The following is a 9,728-nucleotide window of genomic DNA, read 5'->3' on the forward strand; positions in this document are numbered from 1 at the left end:
ATACCTCAATTTTTCGAATTTTTCCAAATTAACACCCCCCAGCTCCTCCAAAGAGAACGGATCCGTTCCAATTATGTCAATCACGTATATAGAACTTGTGCTTATTCTTCCCATCAAGTTTCATCCGGATATCTCCGCTTTAAGTGTTTTCCATGATTTTAGGTTCCCCCTCCCAACTCCCCCCAATGTCACCAGATCCGGTCGGGATTTAAAATAAGAGCTCTGAGACACGGTATTCTTCCAAACATAAAAAAAAATACTTCGTTTTTTTCATTTTTTTCCGAATTCACCGCCCCTCCCCCCACTCCACCCCCAGATAGTCAAATCGGGAAAATGACTATTTCTAATTTAATCTGGTCTGGTCCCTGATAGCCTGCCAAATTTCATCGTCCTAGCTTACCTGGAAGTGCCTAAAGTAGCAAAACCGGGACCGACAGAACGACAGAATTTGCGATTGCTATATGTCACTTGGTTAATACCAAGTACCATAAAAACCTAGTTTGTTTTTCTCCATCTTCAGTTTTGATCCAAATAAGATCACTAAAATATGGGAAGGTCCCAGGTCCAGATGGTCTGTTAACAGAAAACCTTCTGTATGGTACTAAAAAAATTACTAGAGCATCTTACACTGTTATATCAATTGACAGTAATCCATCATTATGTCCCTTCTCTGATGGATGAAGGTAAAGTAGTTTGTGTACACAAGAAGAGTAAGGATCGTTCACATTGTCCATCACATAGACCTATAACACTTTGATTTCTTATTAGTAAATTATTTGCAAATATTATACTCCCATATTTATCAACAAAATATGATGTGGGGGACCATCAGTTGTGTTTTCGAAGTGGTGTATGGGTTCAATGAAAACACAATATTTCTAGAAATATTGGAACACCATCATAATTTTAAAGAACAACTATTTGTGCAAGGAGTTTGATACTTCAAAAGCGTTTGATAGTATGTTGCATAACCACGCGTTTTTTTTTATTGTTGCGTAGTGAAGTGAACCCATTCATAGGCCAGTGTTTGACGGGTTGGTGTGGTAATCCATCTGTGAGAATTTTTTTCAGGAGGGCGACTTTCAGACCGAATTTCTTTATCTCGTGGAGTAAAACAAAGGTCAGTTCTTAGTCCCTTTATATTTAATCACGCAATTAGAACAGCCAGGCGGTACCTACCCCCATAAGTCATTGACGGTATCGACATTAACCACTTGTCGTATGTTGCTGATATTTGTTATTTTCGGGCAATTATATAGCAATGCAGAGTGCAATTAATATATTATACTCACATCTACGGAAGATAGGATTAGAGATTGAACCTAATAAAACAGCATTCCTAGTGGCAAATAATAATAGGGATTTCCAGCATCATTCAATTAGGGTGGGATCACTGAATATTTTCAATTAAGGTTCCATTAATTACCTTGGCGGGAGTTGGTGTTATAGTCTGTATTGAGAAAGCTTAGAAAAACTTATGGCCTGCTAGTCAGGGTCAAGGTCGTTTTCATGAACAAATACTAGCTATAATTTATTATTCAATGTTTGCACCACGTGTATTTTTCATTGTTCCATTTTTGAAGTTTTTAAGTAAAAGTGATAAAAAGCGTATCTGCGTGTGCTTTTTCCTGTTTTGTAAATATTTTCTTGGAATTCTACTATGGTTCAAAAATAGGTATAGATAAATAAATATATAGGTATTTATTGCAACAAAAGCCACATAGGGGCCATGGCAAAAAACAACAAATAATACAAAATTGTATTTTGTATATTATACGAAAATTTGGAATATTTGATTTTACTGTTAAAATGGATCAACAATACAATCGATTTCTTAGACGGTCTAGAGAAATTGGAAGAAATTAAGCTATTTATTATAGATTTATGAGTTATTATGAGTATTATGAGCTAATTATTGTCGTTCTTTTCATTAGGTGTACATTAGCATAAATACAAAGACATCTTGTCTTTTTGCTTTCCCGTTGAGAAATACTTCCGAGTGTGAAGTCGAAATACCTTTGATTATTATTTTTTAAATTAATAAGTTGTATTTTTCACTGTTTTATCAAAAGATTTACCACGCGTAAATATATTTTCATCACAATTGTAAATGGTAAGCCAGTATAGTCTAAGGAATTATTCATTCAGGATGATTAAAGACTCCAGCGTGAGCCGTTTGTGATCGTACTCCCTCCAACTTCCCTCCCCCAAACCCGCAAGTGTAAGCACATTGCACCTCTTTTGACTCACGGCAATGTGCGGACTGTTTAGGAAAATTAAACATTAAAAATAATCAAAATAACGGATGATAATCCACAGTAAACTAACATTCAATTCATATTTTACGAATAGTTTTTGGTTTTTACAACAGATGATACGATTAACCTTGAGAGAGGACTCGTTCAAACGTAAATTAAAATTTCTGATTCCTTTTTAAGGTCCAAAACCGATTGAGAGAAACATTAGAGCCCACTTAACATTCGTGAACTCTCAAGCACCTCCGAAACCTCGCATGGTATTCAATCAGGATTTCAAGATACTCGTGTTGATCAAAATGAAAGAAAAGCAAAGAAAAAGAAATATGATATTGGGGATAACATAATACGTGGAGTCCCAGGAGCAAGAGCCCTAAATCAAGCAAAAATTCCATATAAGTTTTATTCTTATTTTTCACTGTATTACCAAAAGATTTTGTTTTGATTTTCATCACAATTGTAGATGGAAAGACAGTACGGCCAAAGCAATTAATCATTCTGTATGATTGAAGGCCCAAAGGTGAGCCCTTTGTGATCGTACTACCTCCAGCTTCCCTCTCCAAAATTTCTCAGGGGCAAGAGTGCTAAATCAAGCAATCATTCCATAGAAAGAAACACTTCATAGGCATATTTTGATAGACTCAACCTAGTTGAGATCAGGATTACGTAAGTATTTTAAAGCAGTACAATTGAAGGACTAATTGAAAAATCTTGGGTCCACACCACCGCGAACACTTAAGTAGAAAATTAGCAGGAGTAAGCAAACTGTCCCTCCACAATCAATCGGGAATTATTCAGAAAATTGATCAAAATGATTTAATACTAATCCTTAGAAATTATTTAATAAAAGTCAGACAGTCCATAGTCAAAACTCAGCAATTACACATTTCATAAATTATGTTTGATGATCACCAAAAATGGCATTTGAGGGTTTCAGAACCAACTGATTAAAAATCTACAGCTGATATTGCAAATTAGATGTTCAAAGAAAAAAAATGTATGTTCTTCGCGAACGGCCAACATGCAAGATACGATAAATATAAAATAATATTAATTTCTGAAAGACTATCACAAGTTCTAATATATCCATATTCACTTCTTGTGTCAAGTTTTAAAAAAGGACAAATGATATAAAAAAAATTGAACACAAAAATAGTCAGCAAGAAAATCATAACAAATTAGTAAAATGTAACGTCAGAAGTATATCATAATATTAATAATATGAACTTTACATAATTAATGGCAAAAACAGAAAGGAGTAGGGAGATTCACTTATTTAATATTGCAGTTGTAGAATAGTAGAGAATAGTAAAATTAAACTGGGACAAAATAAAATGCGTCACAAAGGAGAAAAAAAAATGTGAATTACTAAGGTGTTCCATGATAAAGGGATAACTCTTTCGAGACGTTTCGGTAGCAGCATTGCTCAGGGAGTAAGTTAAGACTGTTGAGGAGAGGCTAAGCGGGAGGGATGGGTTCTAGCGGAGTTGCAGAAGTCAGGTTAAATGTCCTCAGTAGTGGATGTCGGAAATGGCTGACTTAACAAAACACAAGGAAATACTAAAACTCCTTTCTTTAAGGTGGTAAGACGTGAGACTTTAAGTAGGAAGGAGCGTGGAATTTAACTCTCTTTTTTTTACAAATCCTGAGTGAACACTTCTGAACCGACTCAATTCTATTGCAAAGTTAACAAGAAAAACATTTATACCAGACATGCGTATTCCAATAACACCTGACAAAGGCTAATTAAACAGAGGGAAAGCATCCCTGGGAAATTAACTTTATTCAGAATTAGAGCAAGGACAGGAATGGACTTGCTTGTTGGACAAAATTTGAAACATACATTTCCCACTTAAGATTACTGCAACTTTTGACACCAAGAGGTTGACTTGTTTCACTAACATTTCGGGTGGGACAGAATTTAGAAAAACGGGAGTAGATTTCACAAAGTTATTAAAACTAGAAAGGTGCCTGAAAATTTTTAAATTAGTCTTTTTGCAAGATAAAATCCAATCGCTACGTGATTAACCTTACAGATTTGAACGCAACCAGTAGGAAAGCCCAAAAAAACAAAAATTTACAATTATTACAAATGATGATCCGAAATTTGACAAGGGATTAAAACAGTTCAATAATCTTAAAAAATAAATCCAAAAGTTTCAAGCTTGGTTTTCTTTTTTAAGGCTTTTGAATTGTTGCAACCACTTGTTATAATATATAATAATATTTTTGCAATTACCAGCCGCCGGACCCCGGCATTTGGCACACGGCAGGCTCTAACTGCAGACAAATTGCTGTCTTTCCATACTGTTTCTTTTCAAAGTTATTTGATTAATAAAGCAAGTCCAATTTCTACCAACGATATCTACTAAGCTTTAAACTTTTTTTTAAGGTTTTTAAATTGTTGTAATACCTTGTTAAAATATATACAAATATTTTTGCAACTACCAGTTTTTTGCTCCTTACACAATTTAATGTCTTTTTATACTGTCTCTTTTCAAAGATATTTAATTATTAAAGCTAGTCCAATTTCTAACGACAATTTCTACTAAGTTTCAAACTTTTGTTTTTCTTTTTTAAGGTTTTTGAATTCTTGTAATCCCTTGTTAGCATAAATATAGATATTTTTGCAATTACCAATTTTCACTCTTTACGCGATTTCATGTCTCTTTTCATAATGATGTCTGTTCAAAGATATTTGATTACCCAAGCTAGTCTGATTTCTAACAACGATATGTACTAAGCATCAAACTTTTGGTTTCCTTGTTTTATAATTGTTGTAATCCCTTGTCAAAACAGAGATTCATCATTTGTAATAATTTGCAAATTTTTGTTTTTGGGCCTTCTTATTGACATTATATAACTGGTCGCGTTCAAAGAAGTTTTCTTTTGAAAGGTTTTTGAATTGCTGTAATCCCTTGCTAAAATATCTGCAAATATTTTTGCAATTACCAGTTTTTTGCTCTTACGCTATTTAATCTCTTTTCCTACTATTTTCTTTTCAAAAATATTTGATTATTGATGTTAGTCCGATTTCTAACAATGATACTTACTAAGCTTATAACTTATGGTTTTCTTTTGTAAGGATTTTGAATTGTTGTAATCTCTTGTCAAAATACCGAATTATGATTTGTAATAATTGCAAATTATCGTTTTTTGGCTTTCCTACTGACACTACATAACATGTTGCGTTCAAACCTATAGGCTTAATCACGTAGCGAGTGGATTTTACCTATAAATATATATATATATATATATATATATATATATATATATATATATATATATATATATATATATATATATATCTTCTATATATATAAAAATAAGTTGTCTGTCTGTCTGTGGATGGATGGATCAGGTGACGTCACCTGAAAAAACTGGATCAGGTGACGTCAAAACTGAAAAAACTAAAAAAAAGGCAAAAACTACAAAAAAAACTAAAAACTAATAAAAAAAATAAAAAAGCTAAAAAACTAAAAAAACTAAAAAAAGGCAAAAACTACAAAAAAAAACTAAAAACTAATAAAAAAGCTAAAAAACTAAAAAAACTAAAAAAAGGCAAAAACTACAAAAAAAACTAAAAACTAATAAAAAAAATAAAAAAGCTAAAAAACTAAAAAAACTAAAAAAACTAAAAAAAGGTAAAAAACTAAAAAAACTAAAAACTAAAAAAAAACTAAAAAAAAGGAAAAAACTGAAAAATAAGCTAAAATAAAGGTAAAAACCAATAAAAAACTAAAAAAAAAACTGAAAAAACTAAAAAAAGGCAAAAACTACAAAAAAACTAAAAACTAATAAAACAAGTAAAAAAGCTAAAAAACTAAAAAAACTAAAAAAACTAAAAAAAGGTAAAAAACTAAAAAAAATAAAAAATAAAAAAAAAAATAAAAAAAAGGAAAAAACTGAAAAATAAGCTAAAATAAAGGTAAAAACCAATAAAAAACTAAAAAGAAAAAAAGGAAAAAACTAAAAAAAATTTTCATCTAAAAAACTAAAAAAAACTAAAAAAGGTAAAAACTAAAAGAACTAAAAAAGAAAAAAATAAATGACGAAACTCAAAGAGAAAGCGACCAGGACAAAAGGAATGTTCGATTAGCAATCAACAAAGCACCGGGACACAGGGAGTATAAATGACGACCAGGACATAAGTAAAAAAAAAAAACTATCTATATATATAAAAATAAGTTGTCTGTGGATCGTGGATCAGGTGACGTCACCTGAAAAAACTGGATCAGGTGACGTCAAAACTGAAAAAACTAAAAAAAGGCAAAAACTACAAAAAAAACTAAAAACTAATAAAAAAAATAAAAAAGCTAAAAAACTAAAAAAACTAAAAAAAGGCAAAAACTACAAAAAAAACTAAAAACTAATAAAAAAGCTAAAAAACTAAAAAAACTAAAAAAAAGGCAAAAACTACAAAAAAACTAAAAACTAATAAAAAAAATAAAAAAGCTAAAAAACTTAAAAAAACTAAAAAAACTAAAAAAAGGTAAAAAACTAAAAAAACTAAAAACTAAAAAAAACTAAAAAAAAGGAAAAAACTGAAAAATAAGCTAAAATAAAGGTAAAAACCAATAAAAAACTAAAAAAAAACTGAAAAAACTAAAAAAAGGCAAAAACTACAAAAAAACTAAAAACTAATAAAAAAAGTAAAAAAGCTAAAAAACTAAAAAAACTAAAAAAACTAAAAAAAACTAAAAAAGGTAAAAAACTAAAAAAAATAAAAAATAAAAAAAAAATAAAAAAAAAAGGAAAAAACTGAAAAATAAGCTAACATAAAGGTAAAAACCAATAAAAAACTAAAAAGAAAAAAAGGAAAAAACTAAAAAAAAATTTCATCTAAAAAACTAAAAAAAACTAAAAAAGGTAAAAACTAAAAGAACTAAAAAAGAAAAAAATAAATGACGACACTCAAAGAGAAAGCGACCAGGACAAAAGGAATGTTCGATTAGCAATCAACAAAGCACCGGGACACAGGGAGTATAAATGACGACCAGGACATAAGTAAAAAAAAAAATTAACAAAACTAAAAAGAAGGTAAAAACTACAAAAAAACTAAAAAGAAAAAAAAACTAAAAACTAATAAAAAAAATAAAAAATCTAAAAATCTAAATAAACTAAAAAAGAAAAAAAAAGGAAAAAAATAAAGGAGAAAAACAAAACTAAAAAACGAATGTATATACAGACCGGTACACCGGGATACAAATGACGACCGGGACACAGGGAATATAAATGACGACCGGGACACAGGGACACAACTACAACGGGGACACCGGGGGAAACAGGGGGATATAAATGACGACCGGGACAAAAAAACTAAAAAGAAAAAAAAACTAAAAACTAATAAAAAAACTAAAAAATCTAAAAATCTAAATAAGCTAAAAAAGAAAAAAAAAGGAAAAAAATAAAGGAGAAAAACAAAACTAAAAAACGAATGTATATACAGACCGGGACACCGGGATACAAATGACGACCGGGACACAGGGAATATAAATGACGACCGGGACACAGGGACACAACTACAACGGGGACACCGGGGGAAACAGGGGGATGTAAATGACGACCGGGACACTGGGACAGGGAATGGTCGATTAGCAATCACCATCAACAAAGCTCAAGGGCAATCATTAGAATCATGAGGTATAGATCTGAATACAGATTGTTTTCCCATGGACCATTATATGTTGCATGTTCAAGAGTCGGTAAACCTGACAATCTATTTATATGCAAAGACAATGGGACAGCAAAGAATGTTGTATATTCGCAAGTTTTACGTAGTTAAAACCATATATATATATATATATATATATATATATATATATATATATATATATATATATATATATATATATATATATATATATATATATATATATATATATATATATATATATATATATATCTATATTCACAGGTGGGACATAGGGACACAACTACAATGGCGCGTAACTATTATGGCGCGTAACGACTTACGCGCGCGGGGGGGCTTGGGGGGGGGGCGCGAAGCGCCCCCACCAACTAGGTGTTGGGGTGGCGCGAAGCGCCACCCCAACAGCTAGTATATATATATATATATATATATATATATATATATAAATATATATATATTCTTCTTTTTTTTATATAATAATTCTTTTTTTATTTGTACAAACTCGGCGATTGCTTTCTATCGGGAATTACTTAAACCCAGAACGAGGAATTTTTTATGGAAAATGAAACCAAACTTTACATGAACATAAATTACCGCACATAATTTTTGTACTACCACCCCTTAAAACCCAAAAAATGCTAGTGTCATCTCTACATCACTGCAAATAAAACATATTTTTGACAACTTTTCTTTTTCCTAACACAATACCAAAATAAGACTGCTCGAACTTTTAGACAATCGGTTCAATCATAATCAGTTTTATCATTTGACTGTATACAATTTGAAATTTAAAATATTTTTTTAGGTTTCAGTAAAGATCGAATGACATTCTAGTTTTTTTTTTTTTTTTTTTTTTTTTTTTTTTTAAAGAGCTACAAAGTAAAAAGGTTCCTTTATTCTATGTTTGCAGAGACACCTGTACTTCATAGCTCACAAAAGATACCAGGTATAAATGGGGCACAGATGTTTCAGCAACTCTAGTCAAAAAACTATCAAACACAATTTTTGGCGCTATAAAAAAAGCCAAAATCTTCCGCTAAACAATTTGACCTAAGATTTGTGTTCTCATGTAAAAGCCGTGGAGCAAAAACTATTCATGCAAGACCTAAAAAACTATTTTCACCCTACTGCAGAACTCCGAAAACTGAGATACACCCCTAGGCTCTTGAGCACGACGATATGGGGCTACACATCGAAAGGCATAAAATACTGTTCTTTCCCAAGGCCGATTTTTACCAACTTCGAAAACAGCAGCCTTTATGTGCAACAACAAACAAAGTTTCACCAGAAAAATATGTAGCAACTAAATTGGTAGCTTTGTTTCACTTAATTTTTTTTTCTTTCAGTAACTATTTCGCGATTTGAATGGTATTCCTCCTTAACTACTACGGTTCCAAGATTACTTATATAGAAACGCAGCTACAAATTGCCAAAACATAATCAAGCTTCAGAACCGATCGTAGCATGGTATTGCATGCCTGTTAAAGACAACTGTCTTGGAATGTATTTTTATGTTAAGCATTTGGAAGAATGAAAAACAGTAGCGTGATCAGTTCATAGAGATAAGGCTGTCATAAGGAAAGTATTACTTTATATAATGTTTATTTATAAGGAAAAAGATTGAGGAGCCTCCGACAGTGTTTAACTTGAGTATAAAGAGTTTGACGTTTTACCAAGTTCTCGATAGTTTTAAAATATCCATAAATACTCAATTAGTAAAACAAGGGTTCTCAAATAGAGGAAGAAGGAGAAGGAGGGGTTCCAAGATTCAAAGCACAAGAGGCCCGAATTGGACTCAGGTTTCAAAAATATATAGGCAT

At 31.2% G+C, this 9,728-nt stretch overlaps 1 protein-coding gene across 1 annotated transcript in view; it reads right to left on the bottom strand.

Annotated features, from left to right (window-relative positions):
• LOC136036250 (probable ATP-dependent RNA helicase DDX46) overlaps positions 1–9,728 on the bottom strand; it is a 139,247-nt gene that overhangs the window by 4,424 nt on the left and 125,095 nt on the right. The window lies entirely within an intron of this gene.

This window comes from Artemia franciscana, chromosome 15, assembly GCF_032884065.1.
Source record: "Artemia franciscana chromosome 15, ASM3288406v1, whole genome shotgun sequence".
NCBI lineage: Eukaryota > Metazoa > Arthropoda > Branchiopoda > Anostraca > Artemiidae > Artemia > Artemia franciscana.